Below are 15506 nucleotides of genomic sequence, written 5' to 3' on the forward strand. Positions count from 1 at the left end.
TTTTGGTAGTGCATAGACATTAGTTTTATTATTTTGTAGCCATAGCTGCTATTTCCAATCAACTGTTGGCCTGTTTGAAGCAGTCATTTCCTGACCCTATGGAGCGAAGCACTTCTACCAAAGATTCCATTCCAATGACGTGCTGCGTGCATACCTAATCCATTCAGTACACCCAGATTTATTTCCAGATGGTTCTATGTGTTAGGAATTCATGAGTTACTGATTTATCATGCCCTCAACAATAATGGGTTTACCTATCTCCAAATTTTATTAATTGAATGGGTGCATTATGATATCACATCATGATATTACTTGCATTTATATAATTGCTAAGGAATCTGTGCATCCTCAAAAATACTTTAGAGCCTTTTTGGATTCTTTATCTAGGAATTATCTAATCAAATCTGCCTAATTTTTTCATTTTATCTTTTTAAAAATATTTATTTATTAGAGAGAGAGTGTGTGTACAGGAGGGGTTGCAGCAGAGGGAGAGGGAAAAACAGACTCCCCGCTGAACAGGGAGCCTGACACAGGACTCAGTCCCAGGTTCCTGGGATCATGACCTGAGCCAAAGGCATATGCTTAACCGACTGAGCCACCCAGGTGCCCCTCTTTTTGTATTATGTCTAATTACTTCCCTGTATTCACTCTATATCAGCCATGCTGAACTCCAGGCGTCACCCAGAAATATGAGGATTTTGCTAGCCATCTTATGCTTGTACATATATCTTTTTCTTTTCCTGCCAAACTCCAATATACCTCCTGTTCACACTTCAATTATAACACGTTGCAGATTTCATGAAAAGCGTTTGTATCTATATTTATCCAAGAGACCTGGCCTTTAAGAAAAAGAAAAGAAAAGAAAAAAAGAAAGAAGAGAAAGAAGAACAGAGAAAAGAGAAGAGAAGAGGAAGAAAAAAGCAACTTTGCATTCCTAGCTTCCAAGAAACAGGAAGTGCATAGTGAAAGGTGGTGCAAAGGTATATTCCTGACTGAAGTTTTCATCTTAACATCCTAAGAGGAGAGATTTTCTCTCTCTTGAGGTGAAGACAAACCACCATTAGGTACACACTCAAGGGAGTCTGTCAGACTCTTAGAACTACAACCCACAGCCCTACCTACCTTGAATCCAGAGGTCTCACATTTGCCTGTTCCTGGTAACATGAATTTTGGGGGTCCAGAAGTTCTCTCCTCCTTATTCAGGCCAAAGTCCAAGTTCACCTGAACTGGCTTGTACCTGAGAAAGTGAAAGAAAGATCGCAAAAGTAGGAATCAGGCACTTTGCAGGCTTGGATCTTGCAGCATAGCTGGGGAAGACTGCAACAGTATGGAATAGGCTGGAAAGACCAGATAAATGGAATCAAACATGCTTTAGGGATGAGGCAGGTACTATCTTTTGGGGTCCATCCAGAGGCAAGATAGAGAAGTCCGTTAAGGCAATGGGGAAAAGTCCAGCCAGACTCGTGTAAATTGGCGTCAAGAAACTCAAGGGATAGACATTGGGTTGTGGGACAGCAAGTGACTTCATGCAAGGCCAGGAGAGCAAACAGGCTGCCCAACCTGCCAAGTGGGAAGAGGGCATGCAAGATGTAGGGAATCAAGAAACTAGAAGACCAAAGTCATTGGAGAGAATTTAAAGTAAGCCAAGAGCAACATATATTCTAGACGGAGAGAGATTACAGTGGTAAAGACACAAAACAGGGAATCAAGATATGTTCCTTAAATAACTATACAAGTTGTGAACTTTATTCACTTAAATAACAGATATTTTCTGAGTGCCTTCTAGAGATTGAGCATGGGCACTGATCGAAGGTACAGCAATAAAGAGACAAAGAGGTTGACCCTCAAAAACCTTAACATTTTAGTGGGAGAATATGAGCAGTACAAAAGTAAAAAAGCAACATATAGTAGGCCAGATGCTGATAAGTGCCCAAGAGAAAAATAAACCAGAAAAGAGAAATGGGGATGCCCCCAGGGATAGTAAGATTAGGTTGTAATTCCATATTTGTTGACCAGGGAATAAGACAACCGAGCACATGCATACAGGTGGAGAGAGAGTGAGCCACATGTTCTCTAGTGAGTGTGAAGACTGTGGCACATGGGTGTGTAGAAAAGTAAGGAAAGAAAAAAAAAAAGAAAAGTAAGGAGGCCAGAGTGGCTGGAGAAGAATGAGTAAGGGGAAGAAAAGGCATATGAAGTCAGAGATATAAGAGCCTGGGGAGGTTCAAATAGGGCCTTATGGTCTATTACAGCATTTTTGTTTTCACTTACAGTGAAACACACTTGAAGCAGAAGAATATTATGAGCTGACTTGCATTTAAAGATGCTCACTGTTTCTGCTGTGTTGAGAAGAGATGGAAGAGGAACAGGGATGGAAGCAGAAAGAACTATTCATAGGTTATGGTGCTAAACTACCGAGTGAGAGAGTGGTAGTAATAGAAAGAGTAAGAGCTTTGAAGAATCTAGGCATCTTTTGAAGATATACTCAATCATTTTGTTGCTGAATAGAGGATTGTATATAGGGTGAGAGAGATGAGTCAAGGTTTCAGAGTTTGGGGTCTACATGGCAAGAAGAGTAGAGTTGCCTATTACTGAGAAGAGAAGGCTGCAGGGATACAAAATCAGGGTTGTTGTTGAATATCATGAACTTGGGATGACTATTAACCATGCAAATGGATGTCAAATTTTTCATTGCACATCACATGGTGGAGTTCAGTTGAGAACTGAATAGAAATATAAATTTGAGGAGCACCTGGATGGCTCAGTCAGTAAGAATCCAATTATTGATTTCAGCTCAGGTCATGATTTCAGGTTCCTGAGATCAAGCCCCATGATGAGCTCCTTCCTGAACTGGGCGGGGAATCTGCTTAAGATTTCCTCTCTTCCTCTGCCTTTGCCCCTCTCCCCATCTCTGCACATGTGTGCTGTCTTGATCTTTAAAAAAGATACATAAGTTTATATATATATATATATATATATAATTAAACAGTGAATTTAGCAACATGGAGATTACTTTTGACTTAGGATCTTTTGTTACTATTGTTCAGTTTTGGTTTTTTACTGAACTTAATTTTTGTCAAAGTTCAGGAAACATTCAGTGATTTCACTTACTGTTATTCCGTCTCAATCCATCCATATTGTTGCAAATGGCAAACTTTCATTCCTTTTTATGGCTAAGTAATATTCTTTTGTGTATATATAGCACATCATCTTTATGCATTCATCTATCAGTTGACACTTGGGTTGCTTACATATTTTAGCTATTGTAAATCATGCTACAATAAGCATAGGATACATATATCTTTTCCAATTAGTGCTTTCCAATTCTTTGGGTATATAGTGAAATTACTCGATCATATGTTGATTCTGTTTTTAATTTTTTGAAGAATGTCCATACTGTTTTTCATAGCGGCTGCACCGGTTTGCATTCCCACCAATAGTACATGAGGGTTCCCTTTTCTCTATATCCTTACTAACACTTGTTGTTTTTTGTGTTTTTGATTTTAGCTATTCTGACAGGTGTGAGGTGATATTTCACTGTTTTTTTTTTTTTAATTAGTGACTAGTGATATTGAGCATCTTTTCTTGTGTCTGTTGGCCATATGTATATCATTGGCCATATGTATGTCTTCTTTGGAGAAATGTCTGTTTATGTCCTCTGCCCATATTTTAACTAGATTGTTTTTCTGGTGTTGAGTTGTATAAGTTCTTTATATATTTTAAATACTAACACTTTATCAGATACATCATTTGCAAATATCCCATTCAGTCAGTTGTCTTTTTGTTTTGTTGATTGTTAGAAATTCGATGAATTTTAAATTGTAAAGTACTGAAAACAATCCAAATTAATAATTATAATTTATTTGACCTTTTTGCATGTAGAGCTCAATAAATTTTTTAAAAAGATTTTATTTATTTGAGAGAGAGAGAGAGAGAGCGCGCACAAGCAGGAAGGGGTAAAGTGAGAAGGAGAAGCAGACTCCCCGCTAAGTAGAGATCCCAACATGGGGCTTGACTCCAGGATTCCAGGATCGTGACCTGAGCCAAAGGCAGATGCCAGCATGATCTGGTGGCCTGTGGCTGGCCAGCATGCCTTAGGGCAGCGGTCACCTCTGCCTTCTTGATCCCTGAGGCTTGGAAATACCACTCTGGAAGGAGTCCTCCACCTTTTCCCACCTGAACAACATCTACCTGGTAGGTAGATGAGCCTCTGAACAAAAACTCATTTGGGTGACAGGTGCATGCAGGGTTAATCAGATTAAAACAGCCCACACCAAGGAGCTCAGAAGATCCCCTGTATTTAAACACTAAATCCATAACTCCTTCGGGTCTCCTCCCTCTTTTTTTTTAAGATTTGATTTATTGATTTATGAGAAACACAGAGAGAGAGGCAGAGACATAGGCAGAGGGAGAAGCAGGCTCCCTGCAGGGGAGCCAAAGGCAGACTTTCAACTACTGAACCACCCAGGTGCTTCCTTATCCCTCTTCAGAGCTTTGTACTAAATAAACTTTATACCCAATAAACTTTGCTTTGCTGCCCACCATTCTTCATCTAGTCTATCTCTTCATTCTTTGAAGCGACATGACCAAGAACTGTGGGCCCTGAAGGAAAAGAAATCCTGAAACACTAGAGGCCAGTGATGCTTCTAGAGGCATAGGCATAGGAAGAGGGATACAGAAGTAGAAAAAAATAAAGATACACCCTCAAGTTGTGTGTTAGTATTCTAGTTGATGAGCTCTCACTCTAGAAGTTGGAACTGTGTCAACTCTCTGTCTCAGTATTTTGGTGTTTGATGGCAAGCAATGAATTGTTGAACAGCAAGCCCTAGAATATTTGTTTGTGATATAAACTCATCTGTGCATTGCTATACTCATTTTCAAGTTTCATTTTTTATACTGCATATAGATGTTGCCATTGCACATATTAGATGTTCTGGGACAAGCCTGGCATTAAATGTCTGCCTCCTTGTGTTTTTAAATATGTCAGTACTTGTTAGAACCTGCATGCTAATTTTTTTCTTCTGAAATTAGGTCACTACACAAATAGAGTCACAATCTCAATGTCTGAGAATGTCGTACTCCTTCATTATCACCAACAAACTTTAGTCAGACAATGACTCTAAGGCAGGAGAGAAACTGGTAACCTATTGTCCTCAAAGAATTTATTTAGATTCCAAATGCTTTTCACACAGAGGGGGGATTTCCTAGGCATCTGGAAAATCTACCTCTGTTATTTGGCATAGTTTTCCTGTAATACTTTTACAAGCTGTAACTGCTCCGGGTGAAAAAATTTCTTAATCACCGTTACGTGCTTTGTAGTAGAAAATCTACAATATTTGTTGCCACTGTTAATAAAATAATCAAGAGAAATAATTCAGAAAGTTGAAAAGAGCACATCTACTTACTAGAGAAACAAGGAATTTATTCCTGTTTATTAAAAGAACCATGCAAGTCTCTTTTTAAAGGGCTTGCTTTTATAATATTGTGTTTCGTACTGCACTTGTTGTATAACTATTTTAGTCTTATTTTTCAGAGTAAAAACAAAACAATAGGTAAAGTAGATAGTAAATGAGAGAGCTTTGGGAGGAAAAAAACTTGTAAGACTCTTTAAAAGGTGGAATAAACTTTATAATATCGAGATCAAATTGTTGACTTAATGGTAAATCCTAGGGTATTTAATTCCTCATTAAATTTGGATTTACATTTTTATGGTCTTGGAGGTCATAATTTATTTATGCTGAAGTGTTCGTTTTCCTAAATTGCAGTTTGGTCCTTTCAAGCGTAACAATTTGAAAATGCACTTCTTAGCCCTACACTAAATGATGCCAACTGTTCTATCAGTGCTAAGATTTATTTTTATTATTACTATAGTTAGTTATTCCACCAAGTCTAGAAAGATTCTTTGAACCATATGAGTCTGGTTCTTATTGTGGTGCATGCACATGAGATGTATTTGTTTATTCATGGCACGTTGCAGGAGTTATGAAACTGAAGAACTTTGGAGCATAAAGGGCTCATTCAATGCAATGTCATTATTTTCCGAATGCAGAATCAAAGGAGAGAAACTGAAGATCATTTCCAAGGGGCATGTAGCTGGTAAGAGCCAGAAGTAGGAGGATAGCCTAGGTCTCAAACTTTGAGGTCAGTGCCTGGACTCCATAAGGTTGTATTTCCAATGACAGTCACCATACTTCTGCTCTAAGTAACAGTTCTCTGGTCTACAGCAGGGGTCACAAATTTTTTTTCTTTTAAATGCCATATAGTAAGTGCTTTCAGCTTGTGGGCCATACGGCCTTGTCACAAGCATCATTTCTGTAGTTGCAGCGTGAAAGTAGCCACAGATGAGGCACACACACAAAAATGAGTAGGGTTGTGTTCCAATAAAACTTTATAAAAAATAAAATTCAAATTTTATGTTTTTCATGTATTACCAAATAGTCTTCTTCTGAGCTATCTCGACCACTTGACAATACAAAAACTATCATGAGTTTATGGGCTATGCAAAAATAAGGTGCAGACCCTTGGATATTAGTTTGCCAACCCCGTGTAGAGAACAAAGATAGGGATGTTTTAAAGTATGTTGCCTATATTCTGTAGACACACAGAATATCCCTGAGAAAATTTTAAATTTCCATTTAAATTTAGACCATCCATTTAAATTGCCAATTTTACTAATGCACATGTTAATATATTAGTACCTATACATTTAATTTATAAACAAAACCATACACATTTATTGAAAGTTTGCACAATTTTTAACAAATAATGAGTTGCAGTAAAAAAAACATTTGAGCTCCAGTGATCTAAAACAAAACAAATGAGCAAAAGGGGAAAAGAGAGAGGAGGAAGGAGGCAAATCAAGAAACAGACTCTTGGGACACCTGGGTGGCTCAGTGGTTGAGTGTCTGTCTTTGGCTCAGGGCGTGATCCTGGAGTCCCAGGATCGAGTCCCACATCGGGCTCCCTACATGGAGCCTGCTTCTCCCTCTGCCTGTGTCTCTGACTCTATCTCTCTCTCACTCTCATGAATAAATAAATAAAATCTTAAAAAAAACAAAAAAACAAAAACAGACTCTTAACTATAGAGAACAATCTGATGGTTACCTGAGCGGAGGTGGGTGGAGGGATGGGGATTAAGGAGAGCACTTGTGATGAGCACCAGGTGTTATATGGAAGTGATAAATCACCATATTGTATGCCTGAAACTAGTATTACACTGTATGTTTACTAACTGGAATTTTAATTAAAACATGTAAATAAATCAATAAATAAATAATTCCGCTGGTCCAGATAACAGTAATTTGAAACTGTTTAAGGGAACAGTTTGAATTTCCAAGGGAGATTTCAGTAAGAATATGCATATATAATCTTGCATGAGTATAGGATGGGAATTCTCTGACATATAAAATAGAGTTAATTGTACTACTTCCACAAAGCTGTGTCAATTAAATAAAGTGTATAGGTCAAGTACCAATACGGTGTTTGAGACTTACTAGATATGAAATAATAGCATTACTCTATTTCAAATAACAACAACTCATAAGTAAACAGTAAATACTCAGAGTTTGAGATTTAGGCTATTCTCCTACTTCTGACTCTTAACCAGCTGCATGCCCCCTGGAAATGATCTTCAGGTTTTGGTCCTTTTTTTCTTACGAAAAAAGATTGGGGATGCCTGGGTGGCTCAGCGGTTGAGCATCTGCCTTTGCCTCCGGAATTGCTGGATTGAGTCTCATATTGGGCTCCTGCATGGAAGCCTGTTTCTCCTCCCTCTGCCTGTGTCTCTGCCTCTCTCTGTGTCTCTCATGAATAAATAAATAAAATCTTTAAAAAATAAGGAAAAAAATTGGATTAATCTTTAAGAGAATACTGAAAAATAATAACACATTTCCTCCACATTTTTATAATACTTTACAATTTTCAAAGCACTATCAACTGTGTTTATTGTCAGTTTGGTCTTCTAACTTCCACTCGTTAAGAAAAATGATAAACCACAATTAAACTTTTGGCTTGTCCCACCACTCATGATGAGAGGAATGTTGAGAACCTGAAAACAAACAGGAGAATAAGTTTTCTGTTAATTAGTAACTTGAGAAATGGTTAAGGGACATGAGGGTGTTTGACCTAGAAAAGAAAAGCTCTAGTGTAGAGAGGATAATACTAAAAATGTTTTAAGATTTGCCACATGGAGGGCACCTGAGTGGCTCAGTCAGTTAAGCATCTGTCTTCAGCTCAGGTCATGATCCCAGGGTCCTGGGATAGAATCCCACATGGGACTCTGCTCAGCAGGAAGCCTGCTTCTCTCTCTGCCCCTCCCCCTGCTTGTGCACTCTCTCTCGAGCATGCTCTCTCTCTCTCAAATAAATAAAATCTTAAAAAAAATGATTTGACACATGGGAGAGAGCATAGACAGATTATTTTATTACCCTGAAGAAAGAACTGGAACCAAAAGGAAACAGCTTTAGACAAAATGCAAAGAAGGATTTGTAGTATTGGAATAGTATTAACTGCAGAATTGTCAACCCTTAAGAGAATGAGTTCTTCCAGAACCTGTAAACCACCTGTTAAAAAGGAGATTCTTATAAAAGAAGTAAGTTGTGCTGGGTTTCTTTTATGGCCCTGTCTTTCCCTAAAAATAAATACTACCTCTAATAATAATAATCCTACATATTTTTAAGATCATGGGTTATAAAATTCTCTTATTTAGATACCAAATTTATGTACATAAAATGTTATTATGATTTTCAAATGTTTTTGCTTTAAAATTCTGCCTCAGTATAACTCCTTGGTTTTACTGTGACTGAAAAAGCCTGCCAGTATCTTTGAGCAAATCATGGTAAACAGATTTAAAATGTCTTTCACTTTAAACATTTAAATTGTTCCCGTGTTTAAGATTGACAAGGAGGCAAAATAAGGTTGTTTTCTTAAGAATTTTCTTACTAGAGCTGCCAAGTGTCCTTTTAAAATATCATTTTTCAAAAGATGATGATATAAATTGGGACATATCACAGAAGGAGCCTATGCATATTCATACAGGTGATGCTACTTTTATGAGACATTTGTACTTATAGTAAAGCCTGTGCCAGGTCTAACTCCTTTGATCTCAAATAATTTATAATGTGGCTTTCACTTTATAAGAGGGATATTGGGATAACTAATCCATCAGTTTTTGATCCAAAATGAGGCAACACATTTAACCATTATATCATTTTTTTAATATTTTGCACAATTTGAATTAAACTCATTCTGTAAAGTCTCAATTATGCAAATGATCTAACAGAACAATAAACTTTGGCTTTCTCAGGTCTGCATTTATTTAGATGGATTCATTATATGGAAAATTTACATTGCTCTAGCCTACCAAAGCAAATGAAAATGTGAGCAGATCCATGATATTCATGGAGTTGTGTTATTTTCATTGGTGCACTGCTGGCAGGAATTGAAAAGAAGCAGATTTTGTCTGTTGGTTTTTGGCTGTCATATGAATCATTCCCAAAGAATGAGCCCTTAGCTAAGGATTGGTGAGGACTAGAGAATGAATCGTGGGGACTCTCCTTTCTTTTTTACCTTTTCACTGTGAAATTTATTGCTTGCCACACAAAAAAAAGTAGTAAATGGTGATTTATTTCCACAGGATAGAGGACATTACATATTTTCCTGTTCTCTAGCCATATTTTTAAAATTTATTTTGAGAAATCCATCTTTAGTTATAAAATATTGATTAATGGCAATGGTACATATTTGTATGATTTGAGTATGATGACAAAGGTGAGGAACTTAGGAGCTCTCTTTAAGTTTAAAATGAAATCAAACGGCCCAAGTACATTAGCTGCTTTGAAATGAATGCTTGGTATGTTTTCTCCAGTATATACACTATATTAAAATCTTTTTTTAACAAATAAATGTATATTTAAGTGTATATTTTTCTGAGTAAATATCTGATTGCCAAAATTAATGTTCATATTTAATATTTTATATTTATGTATATTTTATGTTTCATGATGACCATGTTGATCACTTTTATTTTATTTGAGCCTATTTATAATATTTCTCTTAGAATGAAATAAGTAACAATTTTTCAGAGAAATAAAGCCTTGAAATATAGGTATTTTTTTATTTTTGAAATATAGGTATTTTTTAAAACATTTTATCTATTTAGTCATGAGAGACAGAGAGAGGCAGAGGCGTAGGCAGAGGGTGAAGCAGGCTCCATGCAGGGAGCCCAATGCAGGACTCGATCTTGAGTCTCCAGGATCATGCCCTGGGCCGAAGGCAGACGCTCAACCACTGGGCCACCCAGGCATCCCAATATAGGTATTTTTATTTTTTTATTTTTTTTTTATTTTTTTTTTAATATTTTTTTTCAATTTTTATTTATTCATGATAGTCACAGAGAGAGAGAGAGAGAGGCAGAGACACAGGCAGAGGGAGAAGCAGGCTCCATGCACCGGGAGCCCGACGTGGGATTCGATCCCGGGTCTCCAGGATCGCGCCCTGGGCCAAAGGCAGGCGCCAAACCGCTGCGCCACCCAGGGATCCCCAATATAGGTATTTTTAAAAGAAAGTCTGAAAAGTAACCCTCAAATACTTTTCACAGTGACTAGATTATCTTTCTTAAAAAAAAAATTCATCTATTACAATCCTCCCTGTCCTTTTTTTAAAAAAAAGTTTTATTTATTTATTCATGAGAGACACAGAGAGAGAGAAAGCAGAGACATAGGCAGAGGGAGAGGCAGGTGCCTCACAGGGAACCATATGTGGGACTCGATCCTGGGACTCCAGGGTCACGCCCTGATCTAAAGGCGGACGCTTAAACACTGAGCCACCCAGCCATCCCTAGATTATCTTTCTTGAAAATTCCTACTTGTTGCATTTCTTTGTCTGCCCTTTGTATATAATATAAATCACATTTCTACTTTTTTTTTTCTTTTTAAAGATTTCATTTATCTTTTTAGGAGAAGGGGCAGAGGAAGAGAGAATCTCCAGTAGCTTCTGAGCTGAGCACAGAGCCTGATGCAGGGCTGAAAACCATGACACTGAGATCATTACCTGAGCTAAAATCAAGAGTTGGATGCCCAAATGACTCAGCCATCCAGCCACTCCCATTTCTAGCTTCTTAATTCTAATTATGTATTATGTATTATACATAAACTTGTTTGAGCAACACAATGAACCTCTTTCCTGAGGAGGCTCAGAGAGGTTAAGTGACTCACTAATAATCACACAGATAGAAAATGGCAGAGCTGAGAACTGAACCAAAGAGGTTCAACCCCAGCTCAACAGTCTTCACCCCTGAATCATACTATTCACATATTGGAATCATTTTGTTGAAATTGTCCTGGAGAGGTGTAATCTTATATAATTTCCTTGCATCACAAAATTATGCAATAATCCAAAAAGGATAAATAAAATCTACTTCTAGTTTCAGAGAACTTCAAATAAATAATCTTTGTTCTCCCTGAAGGAAAAAAATTACCCGCATTCTTCTATAGAAGGAGCAAAGTATCAAGCATTTCCGAATGATTTTCTTCTTTAGCTTCCCCCACAGTTATTTCTTACATTTTTTTCTTAAATTTTCAAACATTTGAAACTCATTCAAATTCCCTTTCAGTATGCCAATATTTACATATAATTTTTCAAACAAGAGGATAGTTTGATGGCGATAGGTTATTGTTTTACCTTATTAGAAAAGGTTTTATATATTATCATGATCCATTTATGTGGTTCATTGTACCTTCTCCAAAGTGTACCATGTGACACTTGTCTTTTTTTGAAGAGTGGAAGATGAAATGAAATACTGGATGGGGATACTGCCTGAGACTGTTTGAGGCATCCTCTTGGATTTACCAAAGCTGGCTATTCAAGCAGCATTCTGAGAATTTGAATATAGGGGGCCCTAGGCCTAGGGAAGGTTAAAATATTGTAATGACCAACTTTGTACATTCAGGTACAAATTACCTTTGAACAAATCAAAGTAATAATAATTATTGAGTGTGTAGAATTTCTGGAATCTACACAGACATTCTCATTGGATTCACACAAGTGACCTGAGAAGGAATCAGGAACAGTGGTGTCAACAGTGCTGTCTCATAAGGGAGTTCTTTTACTTTTTACTCTGGCCACTGCTCCCATGCCTACCTACACCACCATCAACTTTCAAGCTCAAGTCTCTGTTACTTTCCTGTCTGATCTCTCTCCTTGTACTCTAGTCTCCCAGAGAACCATTTTCTGCATGGAAGCCAAGTGTAATCTTTCCAAAAGCATAAATCAGAAATACCTAACTCATTGCTTCAAACCCTCTGGAGTTTCCCATTGAACAAATGCGAAAATTTACAGGTTTTAACTTGGGCTACAAGGCACTGCATGCAACCTGGTCCTGACTCTGATTCTGGTTGTACCTGGTACTGTTCACTCTTGTGTTCACTCCGCCCTGGCTATGTGGCCATCTGTCTCTTTCTGACACTCAGAACTTAACCTCGAGGCTTCTGCAATGGTTCTCCCTAATAGGAAATCTTCCCCTGGAACTCTCATCATTCGCATTTCTAATTTAGTTATCACCACTGAGGGAGGCTCCTTTGCCCTTCCAGCATCTAAAGTAGCTATTCTCTCTCCCCCCGGCCCACTCACACATCCTAGGATTTTTAGATCTTAGAATGTTAATCACTTTCTGCAGACATTTTCTTTGTATATCGAGGATTTGGGTAGTGGGTGGCAGGGGCGAGGTGGGCTATCCGATTTATAAGGGTTCTCTATCTATCTCTATTAGACTAGGAATCTTCTTTCTGATGTGTTGTTGACTTTTCAGTGCCCATCAGATAGTAGGTGCTCAATAACTAACTATTCATTGAACTGAACTGTTGAATCTTTTCCATTTTGGAAGTCTCCATATTACTCTCTGTAAAATTATGGGACAGGCACTGTCAGAGTGGGGAAATGTCAAAATTGTTCTTTTACCTAAAGCTTGATGGCCAGTGTGAAAAGAGGACAAGGCTGGCTTAGTTTTTTTTCATTTAGATACTCTGTGTGTTATTGTATCAGTTTGATTATTTAGGTAGCATCTGTTAGAATTTCACAGTTAAAAAATAATCTTTTCTTTTCTAGTGCTGTACTTTTCACACTTGTGCAGTTTGTGCAGGAACTTGTCTTCTCAGAAGGATTATGGTGGCTGGGCAAATGCTTGAGGATTTACCAAAGCAATAAACAGATTAGCACTGCTGTAGGGGCACACATCTGTACTACTTGATTGAAGAAAATGCAGAATTTGGAACTTGAACCACCTCTGCTGTGCAACACTGGCTGGCCGTTGCAGTAATGTCTGGGCTTTCTTAATAGAAAACAAGCTTGAATTTCCTACAAGTTTATCCTAAAAACAGTTATTCAGAAGCGATTTCCATATCTATGCTGTATCAAAATATATGGCAGTTTATAAACTCACACAAACGATGGCCAGTTCTATATTGATCGACAGTAGCATCATCTTAACCTTATATATCATACGGTGCCACTCTTTACAAATGTTATTTAACAGTCTCATTTGTGCTTTGACTTTAGAATTGATGATATAATTAGTAAATATATGCATGGACAGATGTATGCATAGATAGTTTTCTGTGAAAATGAATGCTTAATAAACTAATGATATGTTTAATTCATCATTTTAATTGGAAATTAGTACAGAAATACCACCTCCAGAAATGACAAGGTATATCAACTTTAAAATCACTAGAAATTAGAGTATGCAGACATATAGGCAGGGCATTAAAAATCTGACAGACACAGCTGTCTAAAATTATAATTGAAGGAACTCCTGGAGCAGATTGTCCAAATTTTTTCCTCCTCATTTCATCTACCCCAGTTTGAACACATTTAAAATAAAAAGAAATTGTTGCAAATTTGAAATGCACACATAAGTATGTTTGCTTGTTTTGTTTTTGCTTTAGGAATTGTTATAAAACAAGAATTATCTAAAATAGCATATTTTCATATCCTTTCTTCCATTTCTTTATTCATGAGAGATTGCTTGAGTACTTATATATCAACACCCTTCTGCAGGGATGTGATTAAAAAGATACACAGTTCTGGGAAAAATCTGACAGGCAAATGGACCAATATAGGGCTAAATGATTACTATTACTATCCCGCTGTCAATAAATAGGGAATTCCCGTTGAGCTGTATTTTCTAGTGATGGGAATGGCTTTTTTGATGATCCCATTTATAATCTCTGACCTAATTTTCTTTGCTAGCGAATGTGGGCATTTGCCAGTAACAGTGTCCTGGTATATGGCCTTTTCTCTCGTCTATGTGATGCCTTCATATCCTATAGTTCCCTAAGATTCATTTCCAGCATCCTGTCGTGCTTGACATCTACTTGGGCCTCCCAGAGTGGGCTCATTGTCTCTCATTTATGCTTCCACATAGCTCAGAATATTCAGGAATTTTAATATGCTACTTCACACTTGTTAGTTTCCAATTTGGGTTTATGTTTATTCCCCATCTAGTTCTCAAGAGATTTCTGGCCTTCTTTAACCTGAGGGATTTTTCAGGAAGAGGACTGTGAACGTGTCATTTGCTTTTCCACAGTCCCTCATAAAATATTTTGTATTCATGTGGCCTATGCAGAGCTGCCTGAGTACCTGGGTTAAGTTAGATTGATAGCATATTTTGTTCAAGTAAACCATAGCCCCAACAGCTATTAATCCAAATTTTATGCACATTATCTAAATCAGCGGTTCTCAGATTGTAGCTCCTGGACCAGCAGCATTAGTAGCATCTTGGACTTTTTAATAATGCAAATACTTGGACCCCAAAACCATCATACTGAGTCTGAAACTCTCAAGGTTGGACTCAAAAATCAGATGATTCTGATGTCTATTGAAGTTTGTTTGTTTGTTTGTTTTTTGAAGTTTGAAACCACCAATCTAAGGTAATAAGAATGACTAATGGCATATATAATCCATATACTAGACTATGCCCACCTGTGTGTTTGGTTTGCATTTACTTACACATATGGCCGGTGCCTATTAAGGAGAGCATTCCCAATTATCGAGCCTTTCTCCTTTCTTTGTTTTGAGTCAAATAATATACAGGAAGCAGTACTACTTGATGAAACAAAATTACAGTTTAAGCTGAAGTAGAATTTTCCTTATTTCCAAACTTACTTCCCATGGGTTCATACTCTAATAACAGTGTTTTGCCTTGAAAGGAGGAAACCTCAGACCTCATCCTTTTGTAGTTCTTGCTGAATTGCAGTCTGCAACTTTGAATAAGGGAGTGAAGAGAAAAGGAACTGATGTGCCTTGAGTGCCCACTGCATGATATAAGTGTATACAAATTATGGTGTCCAGTTGCACACATAAACAAAACAATTCTCTAAGTAAAAGACTGGTACTATCACACACAAAAATAGAAATTCAATTGGAGCACAAAAGATAGTATGTGTAAAAAACTTGGAACATTGGTACAGAGATGAGTGTTCAAATATATGTTAGCTATTATTATTATAGAT

At 37.3% G+C, this 15506-nt stretch overlaps 1 protein-coding gene and 1 long non-coding RNA gene across 8 annotated transcripts in view; one reads left to right on the forward strand and one right to left on the reverse strand.

Moving 5' to 3' along the window:
- ROBO1 (roundabout guidance receptor 1) overlaps window positions 1-15506 on the forward strand; it is a 1129252-nt gene that overhangs the window by 417057 nt on the left and 696689 nt on the right. The gene's annotated exons all lie outside the window — the stretch shown is intronic.
- Window positions 1-15506, reverse strand: part of LOC140621842 (uncharacterized) — a 51476-nt gene that overhangs the window by 1145 nt on the left and 34825 nt on the right. For both annotated transcript variants that reach the window (XR_012021570.1, XR_012021569.1), the window contains exon 2: window positions 1123-1237. This is a non-coding gene — a long non-coding RNA (uncharacterized lncRNA). The remainder of the gene's footprint in view (window positions 1-1122; window positions 1238-15506) is intronic.

The sequence above is a fragment of the Canis lupus genome, chromosome 30, assembly GCF_048164855.1.
Source record: "Canis lupus baileyi chromosome 30, mCanLup2.hap1, whole genome shotgun sequence".
Taxonomy (NCBI): Eukaryota; Metazoa; Chordata; class Mammalia; order Carnivora; family Canidae; genus Canis; species Canis lupus.